Source organism: Periplaneta americana, chromosome 15, assembly GCF_040183065.1.
Source record: "Periplaneta americana isolate PAMFEO1 chromosome 15, P.americana_PAMFEO1_priV1, whole genome shotgun sequence".
Lineage (NCBI taxonomy): Eukaryota > Metazoa > Arthropoda > Insecta > Blattodea > Blattidae > Periplaneta > Periplaneta americana.
In genome coordinates this window covers 61,419,545-61,437,276 of record NC_091131.1, presented here as the reverse complement: position 1 = coordinate 61,437,276, position 17,732 = coordinate 61,419,545, and the positions used below count along the sequence as shown (strand labels likewise).

At 35.3% G+C, this 17,732-nt stretch overlaps 1 protein-coding gene and 2 non-coding genes across 6 annotated transcripts in view; 1 reads left to right on the top strand and 2 right to left on the bottom strand.

The window, feature by feature from the left end:
* LOC138715002 (DNA-binding protein RFX2-like) overlaps positions 1 to 17,732 on the bottom strand; it is a 148,460-nt gene that overhangs the window by 120,102 nt on the left and 10,626 nt on the right. The window lies entirely within an intron of this gene.
* On the bottom strand, positions 12,560 to 12,633 carry TRNAS-GCU (transfer RNA serine (anticodon GCU)). Its single transcript has one exon. It is a non-coding gene; the product is annotated as a tRNA-Ser (tRNA).
* Positions 12,809 to 12,882, top strand: TRNAS-GCU (transfer RNA serine (anticodon GCU)). Its single transcript has one exon. It is a non-coding gene; the product is annotated as a tRNA-Ser (tRNA).

The window sequence follows — 17,732 nt, the reverse complement described above, 5'->3', positions numbered from 1 at the left end:
GCACACGAAATGATTAAAGCTTAATACGTTTGTATGTTTTACCGTTGTCAACAGTGTACTATTTGAGTCAGTGTTGTCAGGTTCCGTAAAGGAGTTTTCCCTCCAAATATTTAAACATTTCCCGACTTTGAGAAAAAATTCCCACCTTAATATAGAATTATAAAAAATGTTATCACCATTTTTTTTTTTAAGTTTCCGAAGACATAATTTTAAACTAAACATGCAGGCCTATTGTTTTATTGTTGTTATTATTATTATTGTTATTATTATTATTATTATTATTTAGTCAAGAAGGCACCACTTATGAGGCAACTAGGCCAGGAGATAATGGGGCCAGTTCCTTTCCACCTCCAATGCATGCATTGCCGATTAGCTACATATTCCACTAATCAGATTTCAGATGCATCAAATAACTGTTTTTCCTCTGACATATCGTCAAGTGAGATGTACTGCCTGATAATAGATATACATACCAACCAGAACCTCAATCAGAGGTGATTCTAATGTTGTACCTTTAAATTTAAATGAATACAAGCTAGTAATGTAAAATACTATTTTCTTTAAAAATAATATCACCAAATTGAATTTCAGTTTTTTTGGTGCAGGGACGGGCGTCGTAAGGAAAATGTAACATGTAAAGGGAGACGTGGTCTCAAAAAGTTTTTTTTTAATTTAGCACAGCACTTCTGTTTTTCAATAAAAATTCCCTTTTCACTCTATCAAAATAATTTCCCGTTTTTCGGAAAATTTTCTTCCACCTGACAACACTGATGTGTTAAAAAATTGGCCAAATATGGATGCACAGTGTTGCCAATTCAGCGGTTTTCTCGCTAGATCTAGCGTTTTTTCAGTGCTAGTTTAGTTTATTAAATTTGTATTGCTCATAGAGATATTGCGGATTTTTTAACACTCAGAGCGGTAAAATAATCTTATTTCACATGGACAATATAACAATTTAGCGGTTTCTGTACTGTATCTTAGCGGGTTTTTAAGAATCGAATTGGCAACTCTGCGGATGTACTGTGATCATAGCCTGATGCAAAGCAGGATACGGAGAAGAGATACCTTCGTAATAATGAAAATGTCTTTATAACGATCACGCTTTCAACGGGATGAAATTTCCATCGCGCAGAACTTGCAGATATTTGAAAAATACTACTAATAAATTATGGATTGTTGTAAAATATTGTGGTGTACTGGAAGTAAACGTGTCTCCCGTTTCTATTTTCTAATACAAAGTAGGTTGATAATTCAATAAAACAAGCCACAAACTGTCGCAATCCATGAGTGAGAAGTTCATATCACAGTCTACATAATCAGTCAGTTCTCAGTTTATACTTGACACTCCAGCAATACTTGCATCTCTAATTATCCTACATTTACTAACCAAACGATTTCACTTCTATTTCCATGAACAATATTGATTTCATATTTTAATGGATAGCGGAATAGATAACAGTGCCGCCAAACCAACAAGACAATGGCGCAATGTCAACTGTTTTTGTTACGTTATTCACATTATTAAAACCCGCGTCCTTGTTGGGACACCCTTTACATGTTCCGTGGCGCCCTGGCCACGTTTCCTATTTTCGTTTTGCGATAATTATACGTTAGTGTGCGCCTGTCAATGATCAAATTTCATAGCCATTAAGACTAAAATAATATTTAGCCACAACTCTCTTAACATAATACCTAAAACTCAAGTACACACTGTCTTATTTCCTGGAGAACTAAGGTCCTCAAACTCTTGCTTACTATGATTATATAAATATACCGAAACTTTTGCAATTCAATGTCCAAGGGTAAAACTGCTTTGAATAATTTAGCATGCGAAATGCATTCTATGGGTTGCATTCTTAATTACAGGCACCAATTGGGAAAACAAAGCTGTAACATTAGTAACTAATAACAGAGAATGCTTTCAAATACACACAGATTCCAAGGCATTAGCAATTTTAATACTTCGAAATCGGTATGTGGAGGAAAAATACTGATATCCCCTTTTTACGCCCTGAAGGCGCATGGGGAGCATGGACGTGCATGGAGCTCCATACTTCCGTAACGTCGGTCGGTGGTGGTCGGCATCACGCTCCGATCCCCTTTTACCCCTCCCCCCCGGGAAAGACCCGGTACTCAATTTGACAGGAAGCTGAATGAATCTCGGATCCATTTTGGAAGTTTTGGTACCGAGAAAAATCCCGCCACCACTCGGAATCTTTCAGTCCGCAGTCATTGCTCTATCAACTGAGCTACCCAGCTGACTCTCTATATCATACATGGGCACAATTTTCGGTTACGTGAGGCACTCGATTTGAAACAGTTTGTTTACTAGGAGAGGAGACTGCAGAGTAGGATGGGAAATATAAACTGCTGTGACCTGCGTCACCTTATCGTAATCGCTAAGGCGGTCAGTGACGAACTATTAGAAAGCGCTTGGTTAATGTAAGAGACTCGAAAACTTTTATTCAATTTGGCAAATTAATTCGGCAGCTTTAATCATAAACTCTTTACTATTTCTCCATCGTTGAACTGATTTAAATAACAGGCGAGAAATTGTGTAATTAGCCAACAATATTCCATCACGTTGTCTACGTTTATTTTCTTGAATATTCTGGCGTTTATCAAGATTACTTAATAGATTTGCACGTTCTCGACCTAAAATAATTTCAGAAAATCATATTTCGTTTTCTACGCACATTTGATATTTTTTTATAAATTTCTTTTGGAAATAATACGTACAAATAACATTTAATTCCTCGTACCTTTTAATGCAGCGTGTTTAAGGTATAATGTCGTATTTAGTATACTATGCAAATGTTAAGATCATAAATTTTCTTCGGAATAGTACGAAAAATAACATTTAATTTGTCTTACCTTCTAATTCTGCATGTTCTTTATGACATAAGGAGTAATGTCGTTGTATATTAAATTTATTAATGCCTAATAGGATTTTCCAGCATAACATAAATCATATGTTCTCCCCTTCTAAACAGCAAAAAAAACTCTTCCTCCCATTTCTCATGAAATAATCGTTTTCTAATGCGTACACACTGCTTTGATAATGCCATTATGCCACCACTGATATTGCTTATGAAACTGATATAGAACCTGCCCACGCCTAGGAGCTACGTGAGGGAGGAACGGGGACTGTGAAGATGATGTCACTCAGAGCGATAAGCTCTGTGAAGGTCAGTGAGACATTATTTCTCAAGTGAGGCACGATGCCCATCCATGCTCTATATGGCTAGTTCTTTAGAATAGGTAAATATCTCTCATTATAAGGCTAGTTTGCATGAGAGCCTAAATTTTGTAACTTCTGTAATTAGAAAGTCTAGAGAATGCTTGTAATGAACGATGTGATAAAAAAAACACAAAGAACAATTCCAGTTCGACAACTAACATACCATCATGAAGACGATATATTTTTGCCATATAACAAGATGAATATTAAATGCCGTCTTCCAAGACTAAGGAGTAATAGACCACATCAAAACATGCATAAATAAGATAGGAACCAATACTGTATCTTGCATTTTTTTCCAAATGTCTAATGTGGCAAGTATTATTTCCATGGAAAACGCTTCTGTATGCACGGGTTTAAGCTCAGACTGTAACTCCCACATCCGCTCATCCCGCACTTCCAAATTGCACTTTCGTCACTCCAAGCATCGCGTACATAGGTTTGCTAGGATTTAATTTAATGTCGGACAACGGGTGAATCGCGCAGCACGCTTTGAAAACTGGCGCCTGCTTGACGTACGCTGTAAACATCACGTGCTTACCTTTTACTTCACAATGCGAAACAGATACGTATTGTAACATCAATTTAAACTGTGACATTGCACAGAGAACTCACAGTACAGTACTTGAAAACAAACCAGTTATAGTTATTTTCTTCGCAGTTTTTGCGCTGAAAATAAAAAATCCGACAATTTCAGGGACAGGTACATGCCGCACACATCACATCATTGTTGTGTTGACATTCAACTGCAATATTACTACGCGCTATGGATCAAAAGTAACTATGGCCCCATTTAACATCTAGGTATTGCCTCCATAACTAACCATCATATTATGACTGTTCCTATCTCGGATTTCATCGCCACAATATCCTGCATCACACTCCAGTCTTCGAAGACGGCATTTAGTATTTATCCTGTATGTATGTATGTATGTATATGAGTGATTTATATAGAACTAATATATTTCTTTATATCTTTATTACGAATGCTGCTAGCCACAATTTGTTATATCTAAAATATAGAGTAGCCTACTAACCTCTACAGCAAATGTTGAAAATTATTTATTTATTCGGCTGAAAATTCACTTAATGACCAGCTTTTAACGTCAAATTAAGCAGGAGTTTTGATTCCGTCACGAGATGAGTTTATTCTTTATTTCTTATTGTTGGCAGCTGTTTTCGACATTTTGTTTTAGTCACTGAAAATGCAGTATACATTAAATCAACGGCTCTTTCTTGTGAAGGTATAATGGATTACGAATTCAATTACAGCTACTCAAAGGGCATACCAGAGAGAATTTGGTGCTCATAATCCCCCCCCCCAAAGAAACCCAATACTGGGGCTGAAAAACAAATTGGAAACAACTGGATCTCTAAAAAAATAATAATTTTGATGACAATAAATATAGAGAATAAAGAATAAACATGGCATCTCGTGGCAGGAATCAAAACTCCTGCTTAATTTGACGTTAAAAACTAGTCAATAAGTGAATTTCCAACCGAATAAATAAAGAATTTTCAACATTTGCTACAGAGGTTAGTAATCTCCCAAAGATATTCTACATTTGAGGTATAACAACTCGTTCGTTTTGAAATAAAGAAAGAAATGTACCAGTTCTATATAAAACACTCTGTATCATGTAAATTAGCTTACAATGTTAAGACTAACTGAGAAAACTGTGCTGTCTTGAGGGTGGAATACTATAAATGATGTACAACTCCAATTGTCAAAATCTAGTGATAAATTCCTAAATTTTTATTTTAGTAGGTTATTTTACGACGCTTTATCAACATCTTAGGTTATTTAGCGTTTGAATGAGATGACGGTGATAATGCCGGTGAAATGAGTCCGGAGTCCAACACCGAAAGTTACCCAGCACTTGCTCATATTGGGTTGAGGGAAAACCCAGGAAAAAACCTCAAACAGGTAACTTGTTCCAACCGGGAATCGAACCCGGGCCCATCTGGTTTCGCGGCCAGACGCGCTAACCGTTACTCCACAGGTATGGACTAAATTTCTAAATAGTAAATCAATTTTAGAGCACATTTCCGGACATTGGAGAACGATATGGCGAATTCAAAATCTCAGGTAAATAGAGCAACTTTTTAACGATATAATTATGGCGACAGAATGAAGTACCGTACAAAGACTCTGATGCATGAAATATTAAAGCATACAGTCATGTTGCATCACAGAATGTTGTCATGTTATATAAGGAGATAACTATAAATTTCTCGGAGAACGCAAAACAAAAAGAACAGTAGTTCTGCATTTAATACCACTTAAAACTATAGATGTCATTACAAATCGATAGAATGCACTGAAGTTAACGAAGCAATAATGAAATAAAAATGGGTGGAAAACCAAAATAACAGGAAAATCTGTTCCACACTCGTCTTGTCGACAACTAATCTGCAAGGATGGGTTTAGTGGGCGTGCAATTACATTTTGTTCTTATGATTTCACTGGTGACAAGAAAAACCTGATATAGCTGGACAAGTGTAGACTCAAATCAAGAAATTAATGGAATGCTCACGCCAAAAGAATTAGTAATAAAATTATAAAAAAAATTTTTGAACGAGGCAACTCAGCAAGATGCTTAGCAACATCGGCCACCCAATAGAAATAATGTAATTTCAACCGGCTGTGAGGAATAAGCTAAGTTTTAAAATTTTGAATTGTTTTAAAATTTATAATAAAGAAGAGAACGAACGTTTCCAATAAATTCTTGATTCTAACAGACTTTTAATGACCACGAACAGGTCGTTCTTCCGTGTAAAGGTTTAATTTGTTAATGCTTGATATCTCTCGATTATTTTTCAGATAAATGTTCTATTTGAATTTTAACTTCAGTGCAACTTAAATGAAACGGGGTCCAAACGTTGTTCAATCAGCAGGCACTTCTCGCTAACGAGACGAATGTTCGATTCCATGATCCAGTAACATTTGTGTCAGCAAATTGGCAGTTTTCTTCTACTTTCTCATTACATCATTTTAATACATACTAGGTTCAAAAAGTTCCCGGAATTTGCTAGCATCATAGAAACAACGTACCTTAAACACTATTCTACAGCATTCCCTTCAAAATAGTTGCCTTCCGCAACAACACACTTTTGCCAACGCGTGTAGAGTTCCTGGAAGCAGGCCTGGAAGCCATTTTGTGAAACCCGTCTTAGTGCTCTCGTCGCGTTTGCGATAACCTCTTCAGCATTGAATCTCCGTCCTTTCAGATGACTTTTCAGACGGGGAAACAGAAAGTAATCAGGTGGTGAGAGATCAGGAGAGTATGGTGGGTGATCCAAAGCAGTTATGTTGTGCCTGGCAAGAAAATTCTTTACAATAATTGCGCGATGAGCAGGTGCATTGCCATGCATAAGGAACCAGTTGTTCTCTACCCACTTTTCTGGACGTTTCCTTCTCACTGCGTCCCAGAGGCGACGGAGGGTTTCTACGTACAATTCTTTCGTTACAGTACGACCTTCTGGAATGAACTCATGGTGCATGAGACCCTGAGAGTCGAAGAAAACTTCCAACATAACTTTGCTTTAAGTGTGCTTAAATGCGACAGGCTCATGTCAGTAGATTTACTGGCATGTGAAAGAACTCCTGCGGGACAAAATTCCGGCACATCCGGCGATGCTGATATAACCTCTGCAGTTGCGAGCGTCGTTAAATAAAACATAACATTTAAAATAACTTTGCCTTTGGAAGTGTCCCTAGGAAATTTTTGCTTCCGAGGAGATGTTTTCGATTTCCACTCAGATGACTGTCGTTTAGGGACTGGGTCGTACAAGTAGCACCAGTTTCATTTTGTTTGAGAAATCACCATCTTCATCAGCCATACTGATCATGTCCCCAGCAAAACACAGAACTTGATGTTTGTACTTTGCTCTGTGGACATAATTACAAAATGCGACGAACAAACAAAACACTATGATAAACAATTGCCTACAACTCAAAACCAATAATTGCCATTATCAGCAAACTTTAAGGAAATGACATCATGAATGTTACCAACAAAACAAATGTATAATATCCCTTGTTATATATTAATACGAAAAATGGTAGTAAAATTCCGGGAACTTTTTGAACCTAGTATTATATCATCAAATTTGACAAGTTTCCATATTAAAAAAAAAATCATTGAAAACCTACCAATCCATCCACTAAATGGACCATTACTGTCATGTGCAGCGCATTTTAAAATTCCGAGACCTATCTTATAATCAGTTCATTTGATGACGCTGTACTAATAATTGCGCAATGCACTCAACTTCACAAAGCGTAAGAATGACAGCAATTCTACAGAGTGAATCAGGCCTAAGTTACCGCCATTCTTACCCAGATATCAGGTTGCTTTTTACTGGTAACATGTTGGGTTTTATACGTTAGTTGTTTCCTCTAAGCCAGGTGCAGGACATAATGCGTGGGTTTTCCTTCTTAACTCTTTGCACTAAACCAGCAACACAATTCTGCTGGTTCCGTCAGTCTCCGTTAACGAGTTGTCTGAACTGCATTAAGAAATACAACGTATTTTCAACAAAAGTTATATACACAGTACAATTTTTCCTCAAGAAATACATTTACTTACAAAAAAAAAAAAAAAAAAGTCTCACGAGTTGTGTTTACGCATGGTTCGGGGGTGTTTTACAAAAGTTACACAACCACTGAAAGAGTTTGAATTATTAAATATGTTACGAGAAACAGGTTTCGTTCTCGATAAAAAAAATTGTCCGAAGTGCTGTACGACAAAAAACAACCTCGTGACACGATATGAATATCGGTAATTTAGGTTTGATTCGCTCTGTACATAAGGGTGTTGTTATGATTACTGAGATACTCGAGAAACTAAGAAACGTGGTACCGAACAAAACTCTACCCTTCTCGATTACGACAGGAGGTTTTGCTGATAGGCAAGAATAGCATTATAAAATCATGTTTTGATCTCGATGTAATAATGAAAGTTATCCGTCACCGATTTAATGTAGCTCCACCAACTATTAACAATTGTTTTTTTTTTTTTTTTTTTAGAATATGACACGACTTATTAAAACTACCTACTACTAAAACGTGACGTTATAAGTGGGTAGTAAATGAGCACATGTTTAGAGACAAAATAAACAAGTCACTATTAACTAAATACACTACTGTTTGTGAAAAGTGCAATACTCCCCAGGCATCTTGGGTTGCCAAAAATACAGAATAACACACATATAACAATAATAACGATTACAGTAAAATAGATGAGTCAAATTGAAATGTGAACCAGGAGCTTAAATTTAAGAAATAATAAATTTGTACATATATTGTAACAATCACACACTAACGGATAGAAAAACGGGGGGATTATGATATTCCGTATAAATGATTTTTCAGAATTGAACAGACCCTTTAATGCTAGAAGTAATTATTTTTGAAATGATGACATGGATTCCAAATGTTTTGATAGTGTTTACAGTTGACCGTGGAATGGTGCCCCTCGCTCCGATCATTAAACCATGTACTTCCCAGGTGCATTCCATCAAAAATAGGGAATAGTAGGCTCATAAATTTGTTGTTTCTCTTTGTTGACCTCAGATGGTTGGGTCTGGCTCATCTCAAATCTAACAGTTGGGTCCAGTATAAAGCCTTTACTATTAGTCTTATTTACTTAGCCACGATGTCCGCTCTTCTAATTCCGCCGCCTTCAGACGCAACGCAGTGCACCTCTTCATGGATCTCGAAGGATCTTTTTATAAGGGCTTGTGCTATTAGTTTTCGGATGTTATGATGGCGTGAATTTCTCAGGAGTTCTCCATGCTGACAGGATCCTAGGACGTGTGCTAAGGTTTCAATCTCGTTGCAGTATCTGCAACGGAAACCGTCCAAGGATCTGCCATGAAGACTTCTCACTGGTGCTACGTTAGCATTCATCTATAATTGAAACGTTTCCTAATGTACACATGAAGAAACGAAATAAATAAGTCTTCAGATAATCAAAAATTAATCCAGTTAAGGATATTAATCACATAATAAACGTTTGAAATGAAAGAGCACACATTGATCAGTATGTGTCACTGATCTCATATTTCCAATCCTAAATCGGCCAATTTCAGACTGCTGCGTTTCAAGATGTAAACAATCTGCTTTTACCATCTTCAGGCCCTTTTCTTCGTTTCCAAGATTTATTCTTACATTTGAGTTCTAATAGTATACCAATTTAAGTGATGTGCTATTTTCAGTTCTCAGCAAATGTTACCCATTTCTTGAAATATTCTACAAATTTCTCTTTTACTGTATAGTAGCCTAACAATTTAACACACTCTTGGTTTCAGTTTTGACGCAATATATTCAAAGTTCATTTCTTACAATTTAATTTCTTATTTATGTCTTTTGTACAATCGTTTGCTTGCATAAGAATTTAATTTCAGCTGCTTGTATTTTATTATATTAAGTTTGTGATGACATCCAAGTTTAACATTTCTAAACCAATGTTATTCCAGTCAATGTGTTAGAGACTGTTATTTATTTTAGTCAGGGACACTAGTGGCAGAAAGATCACTAAGGGTAGAGGACAACAGGAAATTTGAAGTTTCACATTTCATATATCTTAAGCATGTTTCTGCTTGTGTGTTTGTCATAATGTGTTATCTTAAACGACGACGACGACGACGACGACGACTCTGTGACGAGCTAACTACTACATCTCAGTCACGTCAGAGTAGCTGAGAGCTGTATATGGAATATACATAAATAACTTTTCAGGGAGCAATGGCATATGAGAGTGGATTAAAAAACAAATACTGGATTCAAACTTAGCCCATAACTGATTTACAGACAAGTTCCGTTAAGATCTAACAAAGATGACCTGTATATGGTAAACAAAAACCCTGGTATAAACAAAAAGTCTTTCTGTTGTATATTTTGAAATTAATCCCAGTCTGAAATCCATCTTCTGGGTCAACCTAAATTTTTATTGTCTATTTGTTAATAATGTAGCACTAACAATAATAATTATTTTCAAATGATTTCTCCAGTTATGTATTCTCTTATTTTATTTACAGAAAATGTGGCCAAATAATATCTAATTGCATTACTTGTTATTCTATCCATTCGTGTATATCGCATTACAATTTAGGTGAATTTTATTTCTGCCACTTAAATTAATTAACATCGTATTGTGTTTTTATAAAAGCTAATACCAATATACATAAGTTGACGGGCGCTGGCATTGTAGAACTTACGCAATGTGTCCTTACGTGTCTCTTTGCAGTCATTCATACAATAGGTAAACTTTTCTCTTTCTTGTAGAAAATTTTTTAAAGATATCTTTGATAGTGTCCCAGATATGCCCTTTAACATGTGCGCATTTCACTTCACATGTCCCTTTAAATGTACTCTTTGTTGCCGTTTTCCGAAACTTTAAATTTTGTGCATACTGTATTTCCCCTGAACAAAAGTATTTTAAATAATTCAAGAAAAGATATTTTAAGAAATAAATAAACGATTCTAGTAAATGTTGCTCATGTTGTCATTACAAACATTGCAATGTAAGAATCATTTAACAATGCATACACAGATTTGTGGAAAATATGAAGGGAATGTTTGATTATTATACAATTCCAATAAAATTTTTTGGAATTAGTTACTGTCAATTAGAAACAGTTCCTTTGAAAATATTCAAAATTCACAATAAAGCAGAAGAAATGTATTTCAAATACCCCAAACGTAATTTCACAGAGTGTAAACCTCCCCCATTAAGGCATACGCCTACCGTTTCATGTTTATACCGCCAGCAAAACGCGTAAGATAGAGAAGTTGCCGCAGCAGCACGGCGATACAGCCACACTAACGAGTTCCGCTTATAAAAAAAAAAAAAAAAAAAAAAAAAACGGGCTGAAATCAAGATTAGCTAATACAAAAACAGTCGAATATAATGAATTTCTTTTAATAAAAATTCATACTTCAATTAACGTCATATAATACACATTACTACTTTTCAGATAGAAAACTCTTTTCATCTTTCGTTGTGATTCAAGTGATAGTAATTTTAGGTAGACTACACGTCCAGCAGACCCGGGTTCGATTCCAAACACGAAAGTGAAAATGTATCTTAATTCCAAAGAGACTAGTGACCGGTTTCACCAACCTTAATTATCATTATAACGTCTAGTTAAATAATTTAATGATACTTTAGTCAGTTTTTGTGTTTCACCAAGCGTCGTTACTGCTGAAGCATCTTTAAATTCATATTAATTTATTAGGACTTATTCGTCGCGTTAAAACAGTAACGATGCGTTAAAAAGTCAACAACATGGCGGACGTATTCGATGCTGAAATTATTTATTTAGAACTTCAACATAATGGCGAACTTATATGTGGTAATAACACTAGGAGTAATGATTTTGAAGATTTAAGTGATAAAAGATTCCACGTAAGCTACACATTGAGGATATTAGTAAGAATTTTTCTAGAAGAAACTGAATATAGGTTAGAATACGACAGATAGGAATGACCCACTTAACGCCTCTTCAACAGATTCTTCTTGCTTTGATTTTATGTTACGGGAAGTTTTAAAATAGTAATTAGTAATGTGAACGGGTTGTCAAAATCTGTATTATCTAGATATGTGAATAAAGTACTAGACGTACTATCAACATTATGATCACAATACATTCATTATTTTTATAATAGACCTATACATGTGTACATCTTCCACTTGTATCTCTGGGTAATAATCTGAACGAAAGATTTTAGAATCCAATTTTTTCATTCAATATTCAAACAATTTCATACTCAAAGCTCCGCATAGAGAAATTGTGGCTAAACTAGCGCTGAGGTAGTTTCCTTCGTACTTCTTCACTTGTACACCTTGCACAGATTTTTGTTATGCCTTGCATATACGATCAACTGCATCTCCACAAAAAAAATCCATGTTCACTTCCGAAATCATCAGAACTACCTCAGTGCTAGTTTTAGCGACATTGTAAATAGATGGCCACGGTCAGTACACGATAGCACAACATTTCAAAGATGTAAGAGGAGGATGCCTTCTGAAATGGGAAGGGTGCAAAGAGATTTACTTTTAGGAGACAACAGATATCCCTTAAAATCCAATTTAATGACACCTCTTCTGAATCCTATCACACAAGCAGAGCAAAATTGTTACAGAGTACATAAATCTGCATGAAATATTGTAGAAAAGTAGTATGCAATTTGGAAGAGGCGATTTCGAGTCCTAAAATTAGGCCCGAGAACAATTGCTGAGAATATGCAAATCTGGCTTTCAGGTAGTAGCTCCCTGTAAAGCAGGTCTGAATAATTTCAAGGAAAAATTGTTCCGGGGCCGGGTATCGATCCCGGGACCCTTCGCTTAGCGCGCGAACGCTCTACCGACTGAGCTACCCCAGGAACTACCTGAAAGCCAGATTTGCATAATACATTCGTTACTGGAGGTACGTTAACAGAAAGCCACAATTTAAGTCACACAGCATTTGTGTGCACTCATAGTTGAGTTTCTGGCGTCTTGTCAGCTCATGTGAGTTGTGTGGATATAAAGGAAAAATTGTGACGGTGTCGTGTATAGTTCCTGGGGTAGCTCAGTCGGTAGAGCGTTCGCGCGCTAAGCGAAGGGTCCCGGGATCGACACCCGGCCCCGGAACAATTTTTCCTTGAAATTATTCAATTGCTGAGAATGCTATGTACTCGTATATAATTGTGGCATCAATTCTAAAGCTGTCCACCTTATCGTCCCTAAAATTCTTCTTAGATTTACTTTTGAGGTTACCTACCATTTAACAGCTTTACATTCATCAGCCAACTATTTAATTCTTCTTCATATGAAGAGTCCACTGCAAGAATGATGGATGTCACTTTCTTGTCGAAAATGAACCAAGACTGTCAATACATAGATTAAGACATATAGAATGTACATAGAGAGTTATATGGCATTAACACTGATAGTCATTGTCCAGCAATGATCGGAAAATCACAGTTAAGCTTTGAGCGCTAAGCATTTCAAACTTTCAATTGCTTCTCCTGCAAAATGTATTCCAAATTACATCCATCATTCTTGCAGTGGACTCTTCATATGTTACCCAAATCTCTTCTTTTTTAACTCTATTCCATCTGTATTTTTGTTTTTGTTACGGTATGACAACATGCTGTATTTAAGAAGAATATCAAGAACTAAAAACTTTTAGATGTTCTTAAAATTACTGCCTCTTACCCGTTTGCGTATCATGTTTCCTCACGCCAAACATAAAGTCGGCCGTGATCATAATATGTAACCAATGAAATTCACAATTTCGAAGCCGTGGTCGTATGAGAAATATAACATGCAACATACAAGCACGAAATTCCCACGTTAGTAAACACATGTTAATTTTAAAGAAACGAGGCAAGATGAAACAGTCAACCTTTAAAGATCTCGTTAAAGTTAAACGAACCGTTTGTTGACAAATCGTTTGTGCTGATTTAAAGAAGCTTGGTGAAACAGACCATAGGTGTATTTTCGATTATGGAATAGAAATTTTGTTATCACGATAACTAATATGGAATTTAAGATTTTTATTTCAATGTCTACACTTGATTTAGTTCATACCAAACGTACGTATAATCTAAAGGCCACTTACTGAATAGCCTACACTTTTGATCAAGATAATTGTATCACCAATATTAATACACCGAAATATTTCAAATTTATAAGTAAAACAGCATCTAAATATGTTCACAGTTTGAGTGTTTGTCTGTTCTAAGAGCTGCTCATTTTACTAAAAGTTTTGACCCGTATTAATTAAATTTGATGTCTGAGTAAAATATCAATATCTATAATTTACCTGCTTACAATAATTTGTTACGTGCAAATTAATTCTCATGGTTACACAGTTTACAAATGGGGTGCAAATAGTGGCCACGATAATTTCAAATCTATAGAAGTTCCGTAGACTAATGCGGAGTAACTTCAATGATAATGCACCGAAGTAGGCCTATCTTAAATGTCGTATTCGGGAGTGAAATTAGCACCTTAGACCTTCTGAGATATTTATAAACCATGTTATATTTTAAGACATACTTTAGAGAAGGGAATAAACTTTGTTAGCAGTACGTTCATTAGTTTTGGGATACTGTAAACGATCTTTTCGAGATTTTCAGGTAAATTCATGTTTTCACTTACCTTTTACATAGGCTATTTCACTAAACCGTTGCACGAGTTTTATTCACATTTTACATAAATTGTGAAGCCCTCATTATAATAATTATTCTTATTTGAGGAATGAGCGTAACTTAAGTATAAGTATTTAAGTTCTTGAAAAAAACTGCGCAACACTAATTATGCTAAATCGTCTCCTTTTGTACATGAAATTGGTTCTATCCAAAATTATCGAAAAATTCGAAGAAAAGAAATTCGGCTTAAACATTCACACGAATTATTCGGAACAAAGCAACGTGAAGTTAACAATACAATATCTTATAAACCTGGACGAATTTCCGTAAGAATATGCACACATCAAAATACTTTAAGACAAAAGCTGACCTATCATATCTTGCACTAACACATGATTGTTATCCTGATCAATATGACATCACAGAGAAATAGATACTACGAAGTTACAATAAATGCACCTCCAATTACAAGCGCCACTTACAACTCAAAGTAAGTCACAGATTGAGGTAGCATGTGTATGAGGGAGGACAAAATGTATTTTTCCAGTCCTCCAGTATATACTATTCATCATTTTTAAATACAATTGCTCACATATTTTCCGCGATAAATTTAAATTAGTATGCTTTTTTTTTGCGTACGTCACTGTAACGAACAACATTATGTCTAAGTGTAACCCCAGATTTTCCACTCCAAGAATGTTATATACCAACTTATAATTAACTTCGGCTCCCTTTCGTTACAAACTCAATAACTAGTATGAAGAACTGTTTTTGTATCAATGCGACTGTGTATCTATATATCACCCTCCAATAACTTCTCCCACAACCAGCTCAACTTCAAAAGATAATCTCAAAACTTATAATTTAGAAAGTATGAAATTTTACTTCGAGAAGTACTTTTAATCAACTGTTCAAAATCTTTGATTAATACTCAAGTATATAAGAGCCAAGCATCAGCTCACCCCTTATGCCTTATGTAACGGATGTAATACATGAGCAGGTAGGAAAACAGACTGCATGTTCTGATATTAATATGAAATATATTATACCAGAACCCCCATTTATCCGAAATGAAAGGAGCGGAACCGTTTCGGATTTTTTTTTTTTTTTTTCAGATAATCCATAAGTACTATTTTCGGTGGCGAAAGGAAGACGCTACAGTTATTAATAGTACTGTACACGTATCAGTGTAAGGCAATTTATGCACTTCATTTTAGAATAGAGTATTAGGATTCAGTTTATCGCCTCTCATTCAGCCATAACTGGTTCTACAATTTATTTTTGATGTAGAGGGTAGGTGAACAAAAGGTAGATAAACATAGAGTAACTTTCATTTATGAGATCATCTTACATATGCTGGCCGCTACGTGAAATGAGGGCGTGAAAAGTAATTTCTCTAAATACTGCATTCCTCATTCACCCTTATTTGTAGTCTTGCTGTGGGGTGAGAACGCGACAGTAAGGCCGTCTCATTGGCATGCAGTTAACATACTGTATCTTTGGAACATAAGACGCAGTTACATTTAGAAAGTATCTTTTAAGAAAAATTGCGTGTTATGGTCCGTTATGGTCCAGAAAATAAGGTATATATTTTTAATCCATTGTTTCGGTTAAGGGGGAGGATTTCCTTTTGTTTTAATGTTAGAAGCACTTTTCGTATAATCAAACAAAGAAGACTGGCTTCAAACCGAGACATGTCCAAGAGATAACACTGGTCTACAAAAAAAAAAAAAAAAAAACTTTTTTGTCTGCTGCTGAGGAAATTTCAAGTGCTCTATACTGAAATTGATGCGCTGATTTCAGATCTGTAATCAGATTTATCATAGCACGTCAGGTTTTTGAGTTATGGCACTAACATTAATTCTAAATCTTACTATTCATTACATACCTGTACCATAAAGTCAGAGATATAAATTGAGTTTAGTTTATATCTTCTTTGTAAATTGTTATATTATTTTAAATACATTTATAAGAAGATACATACACTTACAATATGTAGTAAGCACTAAAAACTCTGTTAAAAGTGCTTGAGACCTTTGCTTTTCCGCATGTGGTTGACTGCTGTAGAAACCAGCCATCATGGTCGGACAGTATTGACCCTGGTACCTGGATTCCATCGTTGATATGTCCTGATGGAACCTCTCACCATGTTCGTCACTTACAGCGCCGAGATTTGATGGAAAAAAGTCAAGGTGTGAATGAAGAAAGTGCATTTTTAAAAACATGCAACAACCTAGATTCTGAAATGCTCTAAGCATGTTATATAACTAGCTCCACACAATTATCAGCTCGATAATTTCCTAAAAACCTAGTTGACACTAGTACAAATGTGTCCCAAGCTTCGAGTTCATGAACACTCGGTTTTGACCTGAACGTAGTGTCACACATCATAATTAAAAATTTAAAATATTTTTAAATTGTGACGGGATAGAAAAAAACGGAATTCAGGTCTGCAATTAGCACACTCAAATTAGGGTTGATACACTTATTTTTGTTCAGCAGCAAAATCACAATAAAATAAATAAAATGGATCTAAATAAATGTATTATGATGTAAAAATTAAAAATATTATTATTTTAAAATTGTGACGTTACAGAAAAAAACAGACTTCAGATCTGTAATCAGCACACTTAAATTAGGGTTGGTATACTTGTTTTTGTTCAATAGCAATATCACAATAAAATAAATAAAATGGACCTAAGTAAATGTATTAAAATGTAAAAATTAAAAATGTTATTATTTCAAATTGTGACGTCATAGAAAAAAAAACGAACTTCAGATCTGTAATCAGCACACTCGAATTAGGGTTGGTACACTTGTTTCTGTTCAGTAGACCAGTGATTCCCAACTTAAATTTGCCTTCAAAATGTAACAAATGTCAATTTATTTTGGTCATATTTCATTTATGTATTTCACATTTAAGCTGAAGTAAATTCATCAATTACCTATTTCACACTTCTAATAACATCATCTACTTTCAAACATTGAACATGCTGGCCCACTGCAACTTCATTCTTGCAAAAATTACGAACAAGCATCATACATTGACAAGTTGTGGAGTTCCTGGTCACATAGTCAAAGACGCTCAGACAACTATTTGAGGCAACAAAGAACGAACACCTGATAAGAGGCACAAGCCGAGCTTGGATGGGATGAGATTAATATAAATTATCTACTTCCCTGTCAAAAATCATATCAAGTCCACTCAATTTTATTTATAGCTATAAATGGCACAAACTGAATGAAAATTATTTTAACTCCCAGTTAAAATACTCAGAGTTCTTAAAATTTAAACAAACATAGCTATAGACCATAACAGCAAATGGTGTATTTGAAACCAAATTT